A 10,715-nucleotide genomic window follows, 5' to 3' on the forward strand; every position below is an offset into this window, starting at 1 on the left:
AAAAAATAAAAATGAAGGGAGCATTCTCTGTCGATTTTGGTACTTCGAATTTTGCAAACTGGCTGAAACCGATCTGTCTCGGCTGACATTTGAAACCTTCAATTTTGTTTTCAAGCTTGCAGAATACAACATTAAGTCCAAGTTTTTCTTTTTTAGGTTGTTATTTTTGGTTAGAATCCTTTTCAAGACTGTTGTCATTCTTCAAAAGCATAAGCTGCGAGGGTCCATGCGGCCTTTCTTAAGAAGATTTGTAGCTTCATTCGTGAGAACAGGACTAAATTCCCCTGCTATAAGGGTCAATCTTTGCCTTTTTCAAGAAAGCAGAAAGAAAACTTTTCTTCTACTTCACATTGTTTAGACCACTCTACACTGTTCTTTGCTAATCACTTAAGGTGTATTTGGTTAGCAATTAGAAAAATATTTTTTTTTATTTTTTAATTTTTAAAAAATAAAAATCAAAAAGTAATGTTTGGTAATATCATGAAAAATAAAAATCAAAATAATTATTTTATATGCAAAGCAAAAATATTTTACTTTCGAAAATTTATTTTTCTATTTTTTTTTGCTTCTGCATATCTAAAACGCTAAACTAAAAAGTAAAGAGTCCGAATCTTTCTTTCTTGTCGAGCTTTTCATCTCTCCGTCCTCTTCTCCATCCCTTTCTGAATCCTTCTCCCTCGTTAAGCTCTTCATTTACCGTCCCCAAATGCTGCGTTTTGCTTTATAGCAATGTAATTATCAAACATTTTTTTTTATCTTTTTATTTTTACTCAATAGTAAAAATAAAAAAAATAAAAATATTTTTTAAAAATTAAAAATTAAAAATAAAAAAATGTAATCAAACGCATCTTTAGTAATCACCATCCAAATTTTAGAATGTATGAAACAGTTACATTGAACTCCCACTCAGTCATACATACATAAGGCCATTGGGGCGTCTGTGAGGCCCTTGCTTGTCATAAATATTGATGATCAAGATGCTGGCTCGTAATTTTTGCCCGTGTGGACATCATCAAGGATGCCAAGGGCCAACTGAAGAGTGTTGACGAGGAAAAAACTGTAGAAGTTAACTGAGCACCTCATATTGGGTTAACTCCCAACTTACCTTATTCTATGGGCAATTTGGCCATGAATTTCTTTATTTGTTGAAAATTCAAACTATTCTACAGACTGTAGCAGATGATTCGAGTGCATGTGCTCTTGCTGAAACTCACTGTGGCAAACTAAGACAGAACTGGCCGTCGATTCTGCATGTCCTTTTCTTAGGTGTATATAGATAATAGATCCTAAGATAGTCCCATTTTGTTGAAAGGCTGTATCATTAAGTATCTCGAAGCTAATCCTTAGCCCAAAACCCCTTCCTGGTTAATTGAATGACTCCTTGTTAAGAAAATAGAAAACTTTCAAGAATAATTCTTTGTGCACCGCATGTGTGCAGCAAAAATGCACCGTCCCATCTTATTGGGTCATTTAGCCAATGCTTTCCAACATGCATTTAATGTCTGTAGTTTTACTTTTTCGTTTGAAATTTTGAACGATAAAAATACCTCTCTTCTTTTGAAAAAATTATGATATCCTGCGGTTAAATAATGACTTACCGTAAAACATGAAGTCATAATTTTTCTTCAGAAGTCATAAAGAGAAAAAGATATTTTCGTCATTAAAAATTTATAAAATAACAAAAATATTTCTCCATTTTTTATAACATCTTATGATTAAATTATGACTCGTTGTTGTACAGAAAGTCATAATTTTTGAGCTTAGATTAAATTATGACAGAAATTCAGTCGGTACATACAGCGTAGATGCTGCCAACACTTTTGAGCAAAGGCACAATGAACAATTGCATGAGCACAATCCTCAATTTGGGTAGAACATAAATCACAGAACCAATTATCAATCGGAATGATATTACAGTGACCAAGTACAGCATTGCATGGAAGTTTATCCCACACTAGTCTCCAAAGAAAAGTTTTAACTTTAGGAGGCACCTTTAAATTCCAAATCCAACCATAGTTGACCTGCAATGTCTGGGAGTTATTTGGGATAGACAAACATCTCATGTCTTTCAAGGGCACATGTGTAAGGTTTGTAGAAGCCCAGACCAGTTGATCAGGCCAATCATCTTGAGATAAAGGGATAGTTGTAATGAAACTAATAAGATCAGTTGAGAAAAATTGGGCGAGATGGTCGACATCCCATGTTCTATTAGAAGTGATAAAGTCACGAACATGCATATTAAGATTAAGATTGTCAATATTTATATATGTCGGCCAAACCATAATGGGAATATTTGTAATCACGAGTCTTTATAGACATTAATAGAAGCACCAAAGCCAATAAGCCATTGAAAATGAAACTGGATTTGAGGCCCCGCATCACATATCTTCCTCCAAATTGTAGAAGTTCTTCTACAACACTTATAATTAAATCAGGATCCCTCGAAATGATATTTGGCTTTAAAAAGCCTGGGGGGAAAGAGGATGAAGGACCACTTGCACGGCCAGCTTGCATAAACAATGAAATTTACGTTGGGCCAAATGCTGAAATCCCAGCCCACCATAGGATTTAGGCCTACAGACCATATCCCACGCAATTGGATGGAATGCCCGCTTTTCCGAGGCATGACCCCAAAGGAAAGATCTAAATTCTTTCTCAATTTTTCGAATGATAAAAGTAGGAACATGCACCGAAGATAGAGCATAAAGAGGAATAGCAAACAAAATAGACTAAAGTAAAATTATATGACCCGCAAGAGATAAAATACGTCATTTCCAGGCCGTGATCTTGCTTGATATTTTATTAAGGAGAAATTGAAAATCCAAGGTGCAAAGAGACTTACCTGATAGCGAGGTCCCTAAGTATTGCCAATTTGTCCTTTTTTCGGATGTGTAGCAAATCTATTATTTGATATCGTACAATACGTAGAATAAGCGTGAGACTTAATAACATTTATGGATTGACCAGAATATGTAGAATAAGCATTCAAAATAGCTAAAAAGCATCCCTAATAGTAGCATGAGCCGTCAATAAATAATCATCTGCATAAAAAATATGAGAAATTTTCGGTCCCCTCCAAACTTTATACCCACGAAGAAGATGCATCTGAGTAGCAATACGAAGGAATTTAGAAAGGATTTAAAAATAAAAAATAAATAGATATAGAGATAGAAGACAATCCTGTCGCAAATCCTTAGGATATGAAAAGGGTAAAGCTCAGAACCATTTACAAACAAGACGAATTGAGGGTTTTGAATACAGCCTTGGATCCTGGCAATGAAACGAGAAGGAAATCCGAGCTGGTGCAGGATATGAAGCAAAAAAGGCAAATGTACCCTGTCATACACCTTCTCCATGTTTAATTTTAACAACATAAGAGGCTTGGACTTAGGAGCAGAGATAAGTGAGTGCATAATTTCTAGAGCGAGCAGAAGGTTCTCCATAATATTATGGTTAGCAACAAAAGCACCTTACTCCATGGAGATAAGATCAGGTAGAACAAACTTAAGCCTTCCCACTAGAATCTTAGTGATGATCTTGTAGACCGTATTGCATAAACTGATAGGGTGATAATCATTTGAAACCTGTGGATTAGATTTTTTTAGGGATTAAAATAATATATGTTTTAGTCCAAGCATCAGGCAGGTTAGCAGAGTGGAAGAAAGAAAGCACAGCATCTAAGATTTCAATTTTAATGATAGGCCATAATTGTTGAAAAAAAAAGCAGGAAAACTGTCACGGCCTGGAGCTTTATCTGGATGCATAGTCATAATCACATTTTCAATCTCATCATTCATGATGGTTTGGATTAAAATTGTTGGTGCAAAAATTCGCTTGCACCGGAGAAACTGGAGTCGAGGAAGTCACGGTCGCCGCCGGGACCCGCAAAGAAAGTCTAAACCGGAGGTGGGGTTGCTCCGGCAAGACCCTCCGACACTCAAGTCAGTTCTCTGCCTCAACAAGAATGGAGTGCTCGAACGAAAAATTTAGCAGAGTTTTTAGATGAAAGATGAGAGCTTATAGAATAACGTATCTGGAGCCCCCTTTTATAGGCGGAGGGGGCAGTAGCTTGATAGCGACATCTGTAACCGTCTGGCAGTGGGCTGCCCAGGGTCAGGCGGAGTTTGCTGCGAAGAGTAGTGGAGTGGACCCGTGGCTATCACCGGGGTGTGCCACGTGGAGTCTGCCGCGGGGAGTGGAGCGGCGTCTGTTGTCGCGACTTACAGCGGATGGGAGAATCGTGCGGTATCCGTCGCAGGAAGTGGAGCAGGATCGTGGCCGTTATTGTGGCCTGCCAGGGAGTAGTGGAGCTGCGCGAGATCCGTCGTAGGGAGTGGAGTAGTGCTGTGACCGTTACTGCGGCCTGTCAGGGAGTGATGGAGCTGCGCGGAATCTGCTGCAGGAAGTGGAGCAGGATCGTGGCCGTTATTGTGGCCTGCCAGGGAGTGCAGATCCGTCGGCTGAAGTTCGGCAGCGGTCGGAGCTGATGACGGAGTCTGGCTCCCGTAGGAGTCCGGGCGGAGTCCTCCTTGCGGTTGGAGTCGTGGGGGGAGCCGGCTCCCGTGGGAGTCCGGGCGGAGTCCTCTCGGAGTTGAAGTCGCGGGCGGAGCCCGGCTCCCGCAGGAGTCCGGACGGAGTCTCTTGTAATCAAAATCAGGTGCGAAGTCCGGCTCCCGTAGGAGTCCGGACGGATCTTACCGGCAGTCGAAGTTGGCGACGAAGTCCGGCTCCCGTAGGAGTTCGGACGGAGTCTACTTGTGGTTGAAGTTGTCGGCGGAGTCCGGCTCTCGTAGGAGTCCGGACGAAGTCTGTCTGCAGCCGTTGGAGTCGAGGACGAAGCCCGGCTCCCGTAGGAGTCCGGACGGAGTCTTCCTGCAATTAAAGCTAAAGGCGAAGTCCGGCTCCCGTAGGAGTCCGGACAAGGCATACCGACAGTTGTTGTTGAGGACGGAGCCCGGCTCCCGTAGGAGTTCGGGCGGAGTCTACTTGCGGTTGAAGTTGTCGGCGGAGTCCGGCTCCCGTAGGAGTCCGGACGAAGTCTGTCTGCAGCCGTTGGAGTCGAGGATGAAGCCCGGCTCCCGTAGGAGTCCGGGCGGAGTCTTCCTGCAATTAAAGCTAAAGGCGAAGTCCGGCTCCCGTAGGAGTCCGGACAAGGCATACCGGCAGTTGTTGTTGAGGACGGAGCCCGGCTCCCATAGGAGTTCGGGCGGAGTCTACTTGCGGTTGAAGTTGTCGGCGGAGTCCGGCTCCCGTAGGAGTCCGGACGAAGTCTGTCTGCAGCCGTTGGAGTCGAGGACGAAGCCCGGCTCCCGTAGGAGTCCGGGCGGAGTCTTCCTGCAATTAAAGCTAAAGGCGAAGTCCAGCTCCCGTAGGAGTCCGGACAAGGCATACCGGCAGTTGTTGTTGAGGACGGAGCCCGGCTCCCGTAGGAGTTCGGGCGGAGTCTACTTGCGGTTGAAGTTGTCGGCGGAGTCCGGCTCCCATAGGAGTCCGGACGAAGTCTGTCTGCAGCCATTGGAGTCGAGGACGAAGCCCGGCTCCCGTAGGAGTCCGGGCGGAGTCTTCCTGCAATTAAAGCTAAAGGCAAAGTTCGGCTCCCATAGGAGTCCGGACAAGGCTTACCGGCAGTTGATGTTGAGGATGGAGCCCGGCTCCCGTAGGAGTCCGGGCGGAGTCTACTTGCGGTTGAAGTTGTCGGCGGAGTCCGGCTCCCGTAGGAGTCCGGACGAAGTCTGTCTGCAGCTGTTGGAGTCGAGGACGAAGCCCGGCTCCCGTAGGAGTCCGGGCGGAGTCTTCCTGCAATTAAAGCTAAAGGCGAAGTCCGGCTCCCGTAGGAGTCCGGACAAGGCATACCGGCAGTTGTTGTTGAGGACGGAGCCCGGCTCCCGTAGGAGTTCGGGCGGAGTCTACTTGCGGTTGAAGTTATCGACGGAGTCCGACTCCCGTAGGAGTCCGGACAAAGTCTGTCTGCAGCCGTTGGAGTCGAGGACGAAGCCCGGCTCCCGTAGGAGTCCGGGCGGAGTCTTCCTGCAATTAAAGCTAAAGGCAAAGTCCGGCTCCCGTAGGAGTCCGGACAAGGCATACCAGCAGTTGTTGTTGAGGACGGTGCCTGGCTCCCGTAGGAGTTCGGGCGGAGTCTACTTGCGCTGATTCTGCTGAGGACTTCGGCTGTGGGTATTTTATACCCAACACCAGTCCTCCTACTTTCAAGTTTGAATTTCGAACGAAGAAAGTACAGAGAGATGGGCACAGCCGAAACCGTCCCCTCGAATCCCGCACACTGCCGCCCCCAGATATTTTGGCATTAAATGTGCGCGTGCTGGAGTCTTTTCGGATCGGGGCGATACGAAGGGACCCTTCGAAATTCTCGCCGGTACACTGGCCCAGGTACGGTGCCATAATGGCCCTGCTGATCCATCAGCCACTTTTAGCCGCCTGCCGGGGGGAGTGGGACACGTGCCGGATGCGGACTGGCTTGGGGGGATTCGTGATCATTATGGCGCCGGATCCTAGGGTCTATTTAAACCCGTCCTCCCACCTTTAGGTGCCCTATTCCATTCCAGAGTTTCTATCAGTGTCTGCCTTCTCTTCGAGAGCCCTGTTTCAGTGGGCATCTTCTCGAGCCGTAGGTGTCTTCCAAATCGTCCCTGTCTTCATCCCTCTGGTCCCTCAGAGCGATATAGGTTAGTTCCAACACCTTCAACCTTCTTCCCACCGCCTAGGGACTTCTTCTCTGTCATTATTTTTTGCATCCCTCCGAGTTAGTTTCCTGTGGCCTCTCGTCCCCCATCCTGTCCGTCTTCCTAGGGACCTTTAAAGCCCTCCTTCGAAACTTCCTGAAATGTCGTCCGGCTCTTCCGCTCCCTGCAGTTCCGGGAGCTCTTCCGCCTCAAACCCCCAGGTCCCCTGCTCTGTAGACGAACCTGCGTCTGGGGCTGGGCTCCGCCCAGTTTTTGCACCGGGCGCCATTTCATGTTTCCTGACCTCGGAGGAACTCCTTCTGATAAGGGTTCAGTATGGAGTTCCTCCGGAGTACGACCTGGAGCTGCCTGACCCTTCTGACCGGGCTAGCACTCCCCCATCTGATCATTTTTGTCTGTACCAGGAAGCGTTCCGCACCGGACTCCGGCTTCCGCTTCCCTCCTTTGTTGTTGCCCTCTTCCGCTTCTTAGACATCTCCTTGGCTTCCGTGGCCCCGAATTCTTTTAGGTTTTTGATAGGATTTCTCTCCCTTTGCCATGTAGTCGAGGTCCAACCGTCCCTCTCCCTGTTTAGGCACTTCTATACTTTTAAGCGCCATCCTTCGGCGAAGGACTGGTGGTACTTCTCCCTCCAGTTCGGCAAGAAGGGGTTGCTGAAAGGCGCCCCTTCTTCAATCCACAATTGGAAGGGAAAATATCTCTTCGTCCACTGTCCGACCTTGAGACTGGGCCTGCCCCCTTGGGGCTCTCTGAGGGATTCTGTCCGTCGGGCCCCCAGCCTGGGGGAGGATGACCTCCAGGCTGCCCGGAAGCTTCTAGCTTACTCCGCTCCTTCCCTTCCCAATCTTCTGAGGGAGCAATTTCTTTTCAACATCGGCCTGAGTCCCCAGGATCCAGCGAGTATTCATCTTTTACCTTATCTTCTCTTTTCATGCCTTTCTCCTTTCCCTTTCTCTTTTTACCTCTTCTTCCTTCTCTCTCTTTTTCTCCTCTGTTTCTTTCTTTCTTTCTTCCCCCTTTCTTCTCTTTTTTTTTTCTTTTTTTTTTTTTTTGACTTTGACTGATTGGCTTGCTTCTTTTTCTTCTTTCCTTTTCTCTCTCTCTTTTTCTCTTTTTCTTCTTTTTTTTTTTTTTTTTTCGGAATGGACGCCGAAGCAGCGCGGATGCTTGCCAGGGGCCTTAGGGCCCATAAGAGAAAGGGCGCTGCGACCTCCGGGTCGGCGAAGAGGGCCAAGGTGGAGGAGTCGAGCTTAGCTGCACCCGTCCAGGTGGCCCCGGCCATCGACATTCCCTCGGATGCCGAGCCAACGGCTCCCCGGGCTTCCTCGAGGAGTCCGCCGACTGGGGCCCCCGTTTCGGGGGTCCGCCCCACGGAGGCACCCATAGCCGAGAGGAAAAGAAGAAAATCGATGGCCCGCAGGGCGAGTAGCCGCCGAACTGCTGTGGACGAGTCCCTCTGCTCTGAAGAGGGGTCGGAGAATCCCTTCAACGATAGGGACTTGATCAGGCGGCTGATCGACGATTGTATTCTGTCTGACGTCGTTGAGAGGATCGACCGCACCGATCCTGAGCAGCGGGCCTGGGACTCTTTGGGGTCCTTCCTTGAGGTAAGCGGATCTTCATTTACATGGCTATTCGGCCTTTGTTCTAATTCCCTAGCCGCCCTTGCAGATTGGGCACCAGCTCCTCGCCTATATCGAGGCGGTGAGCCGTGCGAGGAGGGACATCCTCCAGGTGGAGGAACGCTGTCAGGCCGAGGTTGTTCGCCTCCAAGCAAAGACGGTCGAAGCAGTCGCCCTCCAGGAGGCCCTGGAAAGAGAGAAGCGAGCCCGGGAGGAGGAGAGACAGACCTTGGAGGAATCGGCGAGAAAGGCGGAGGCCGAGGTCGCCAACTTGGTCAAGCAAACTCCGGTCCTGGTCTCGGAGGCCAGAGCCCTTGCGATAGAGGAATTCAAGGCCTCCGCGGAGATGAGGGACCTGAAGGTCCAATTTGGCCAGGAAGCATTCATAAAGGGGTTCGAGCTCTGCCAAGAGAAGGTGGCCAGAAAATTTCCAGAGCTCGACCTCAGCTTCCTAGGCGATGAGTCTGAAGACGAGACTGGTCCCTCTCCAGCCGCCACTGTTGTCGCAGCCCCCTTGCCGGGGACGCCGAGTTCTCCAACCCCCGCCCCCGAGGTCTGAGACCTCCGATCTTGTACCTTTATTTCGTCGCAATTTTTCTTTTCTGTTTGTCTTCAAAAATCATCCAATCAATAAAGTTGAATTTCTTGTTGCGGACGGCTTCTCCTCCCCCCCTCCTTCTCTCTGTTCTCCTTCCTGTAATGAGTCGTGCTTTGACGCTTTTGCCTTCCGATGGCAGTGTCCTGCAGAAGCACTCCCCCTGCCCCTGGGGGTCCCGCTGAAATCGACGATCCAGTGGCTGAAGAAGGAAGTCCTTCACCTGACAAAGAAGTTAAAGAAGATGGAAGGCGAGCTCTGCCGATTGAGAGAAGGTCATTCTGAAGCCACCGCTGAGGTCACCCACTTTCGGAATCTCCACGTGAAGGGGATCATGGAGTATAGCCGGAGGAAGGCGGACTTCGCGAAGGAACTCGAGGAATGCAAGAAGAGCGCCAGCGATCGAATTTGGGCCCAGGCCGCCAGGATCAGCGCCCTCAAGGTGGAACTGTCAGCTGCGAAGGGGAGGATCGGCCAGCTGGAAGGAAATTCATCCCGACTCTTGGCCCGGGTCGATGGTGACCAGAAGTGGTCGAAGAAGGTCTCCGACCTTCAGCAGCAGCTTCAGGACGTCGAGGTGAGCCATGATGTGCATCGGGCTAGCTGGCGCAGGTAGGTGGAAGAATATAAAGGGAGATTCAGGACGACGGTCGACGAAGTCGTCCGTCTCCAGAGGCAGCTGGCTAGCAGGGCACAGCTTACTTCCGCCCGAGATTCTGATGAGCTCCAAGCCCTAAGAGGCACCGTTGAGGGGATTTCTGTCTCCCTTGGGGAAAAGACAGCTGAGCTGCAACAACTGAAGATCCAACTGGCATACGAGCAGCGGGCCGTCGCGGACGCGGAGGCGGAATCCGAGGTCTTGAGGAAGAGGCGTCGAGAGGCGGAGGCCGAGAGCCAGCAACTTCGTCGGGCGCTCCAGGACGCGCTGCAGAAAAGGAGAGAGCTAGAAGAAAAAATTGAGAATCTAAGGCAGTCCTGGTTAAGGGATGGAGTAGATAATTCTAGGTCGGAGGGAGCCGGGCCTCCTTAGAGCTCTTTTCGTCTTTCTGTCTTTTCATGTATTTACTTCCTTTTTGTCGTTTTGCCTTTCTTTCCTTGGCCTTCCGGGCTTTGTAGCGTGTATATCGAAAATAGAATGAAAAGGGTATTTTGTGTTACCTCGTCCGTGCGTTGTGCTAAATTGTCGTTCGCCGAACTTTTCTTGTCGTTTAACCTGTCTGATGTAGACGTCATTGGGGGGGGCGCCCGATCGTCGATGCGTTAGCTCGCCTTTCTCATCGTACATGGCCGCAAGCCTGAGCTTGACCGTCCGGGCTCCGCATTACTTCGGGGATGTCGTTGTCTTCCTAAGCGGTGTCGAAAGTCTTTTCAGAGGCGGGGGTGTTCGGTAGGAACCCCCGTTTCAGTTGAGATGAAGTTCTTTAGGTCTTTTGGTGCGGTTCATCCTTCATCTGTTCCCGTCGTAGTTCGTCGTCCTTCCTTTTTAATTTTCCTCCTCTTCTCAGAGTGAGGGCCCTCCCCCCGCTTTTCGCGGGGTTGCATAGAAGCGAGGAGGTGCCGCTGAGGGGCTTTTTCCTTTCATCCGATCTTGTTGAGTGGCCGAGTTTCGCCACCATCAGCCCTTGCTGCAGAAGTCGCGGGTGGAGTCCGGCTCCCGTAGGAGTCCGGGTGGGGTCTTCCTTGGCGTCGTGTACGGAGCCCAGCTCCCGTAGGAGTCTGGGCGGAGTTTTCCTTGGCGTCGTGGATGGAGCCCGGCTCCCGTAGGAGTCCGGGTGGAGTCTGGAGTCTGGGTGGAGT

Source organism: Elaeis guineensis, chromosome 4 (assembly GCF_000442705.2).
Source record: "Elaeis guineensis isolate ETL-2024a chromosome 4, EG11, whole genome shotgun sequence".
NCBI classification, from domain to species: Eukaryota; Viridiplantae; Streptophyta; class Magnoliopsida; order Arecales; family Arecaceae; genus Elaeis; species Elaeis guineensis.